Source organism: Myotis brandtii, unplaced genomic scaffold, assembly GCF_000412655.1.
Source record: "Myotis brandtii unplaced genomic scaffold, ASM41265v1 scaffold665, whole genome shotgun sequence".
Taxonomy (NCBI): domain Eukaryota; kingdom Metazoa; phylum Chordata; class Mammalia; order Chiroptera; family Vespertilionidae; genus Myotis; species Myotis brandtii.
The window spans coordinates 326,214-328,380 of NW_005370581.1; the positions used below are offsets into that span (position 1 = coordinate 326,214).

General features: G+C 39.9%; 1 long non-coding RNA gene across 1 annotated transcript in view; it reads right to left on the reverse strand.

The window, feature by feature from the left end:
- LOC106723858 overlaps positions 1–2,167 on the reverse strand; it is a 4,450-nt gene that overhangs the window by 919 nt on the left and 1,364 nt on the right. The gene's annotated exons all lie outside the window — the stretch shown is intronic.

A 2,167-nucleotide genomic window follows, 5' to 3' on the forward strand; every position in this document is an offset into this window, starting at 1 on the left:
ACGTGGCCCCAGAGCAAGTGTCAATGATTACATGTACATATTTGAGCCTACCGAAGCTGGGAATATGGGTCACATCTGCTTGCCATAAGGCATTGGGTTGGAGCCCCCAGGGTTTACCCCTTGTGTCTGGAGGGGGCCTAAATGCAATAGGGGGCCACAGGTTTTGCATGCCCATATGAGATGCTTGCAGCCGGAGAGGGTTAAATGAGGAAATAGCTTGTGCATAATAAAGGAAACTTTACTTGGGGTCCTATTTATTTTTGCCTTTGGCTTATTTTGACACCACTTATGTTTTTCATGGGTGTCTTGCTGTTAGCATTACAAATGAAAAAATTTTCTAGATGTAAATTAGTTACAGGTTATTTTTTCTTACATGGTATTTTTCCACTATCCACCCTTTTTTGATTTAATTATTAGGAGGCTTTTGGAAAATTTATAATGCAGTCTAGATAACTTTAAATTTTAATTTTTTGTACAAAAATATGACTGCTTTAGGTTCATTGCATGTTAAGCAATTTTTCTATGAAATGAAAATTTTGGTTAATACTTCTTGAGCCAATTTTAATTAATATGAAAACTTGACTACTATTTTACTGTCAAATTTAATACTCTAATAACAATCTTATTTTACACTGTAAATGTTAATGGAAAGGATTATTTTGCATCCTTGAGAAGGCCCTGAGCACTCCTGGTGTTAGGCTGGATTTAGATATAGGGTAGCTGCTGTTAACCAAGTCTCTGCTATCGGGGTACCGATCTCAGCTGGACCCAAGTCTCTTTCTGTTAACTGGGTCCTGATCTGAGCTGGGCATGGGAATTGAGAAGCAGCCATGGGGGCAGAAGACCTCCCTCAGAAGGGGCGAGTGTTCAAGCCCCTGCATAATTGGGAGGGTGAGGATCTGTGTCCCACCTCTGTTGGCCCCCAAGTTCTCTCCTGAGGCCCCTCTGTGACTGTGCCTGTCTTAAGTCCTTCCTCCCTGAGGAATCTTACCTGTCTTTGGCTAACCAGCCATCCTCCAGGGCCAAGCAGGGTGATGTGAGGTTTAGTTCTGTCTCCTTGGTAGCCTATGTACCCATGGCCTCCACGCCTAGTAACTGCCTTGGGATCCCCTCCCCTGCTGGCGGGGCCCCGGCATTGATCATGGGGAACCCAAGTTTCTTCTTCAGAGAGGGCCCAGCTCAAGCCATTGGGCAAGAGACAGATCTATGGTACTAGCAACTATGAGGCTTCAACCTCAGCATGAACAGAGAGCTCAGGCAACAGCTGAGGGCAATTGGAAGCGGGACCCCCTTGGCAAAAAGGGCAAGAGAGGTCAATACAGAATGCTCAAGTGCCTTCCCAGGGGGGCTTCCACACAGTGGAAGGGATTAAATCCTTTCATGTCCTTATTAAATTGCTGCCAAACATTCAGAGAATTAGTTTGTTTGTTTGTTTGGGATAAATGTACAATATGCTGTTGTAAAATATCAAAAATTATTAATGACATTGTAGAATAATATCATGTAAGGATATTCTTTTCTCTAGGCCATGGCAATTCAATTTTAAACTGGAAATGACATTAATTAAATTTCTTCAATTAGTCTTTCAGTAACTTTACACTAGCTACATTCAGGAAGGCAAAAACCCAAATTATTTACCTTTCTATGTTAAACCTAGTACATTTAATTACAGTCCTCCAGATGTTTGAAGGAAAAACCTCTTTCTATTATTTTCTTGCAGAGTAATTTCCAATCAGTATCCTCGTCCTCTCACAGCTGGGTTACACTTGGAGAATTTCAATTTAAAAAAGAAAAATCTTTTTCTTTTACACCAAGTAACCTACAGGGTTACTTCTTGGATGTTGACTGATAGTGCCGCAAGGTCATGTATTTCAAGTCAAAGTCATTAAATTTGGTTGAATTAAAAAATCCTTTAAAAAGAGAGAATAAACTTTTGAAAACATTTCAGGGCCTGTGAAATGTCCCAAAGTCATTCCTTGGTTATAGTTTTGAAATCCAACTTGAAAGATCATCAAATATATATGTGTATATAAAATTTAAAGATTATATTCAATTCTGTCCTCTAGATTTCGTACGAGGCACACTCAGATCAATATTTCAGCATTATTTCACTTCAAAATACCTAGGTATAAGTTTTTGTCATTTGATTCCGTAAACTCCAAGGTCC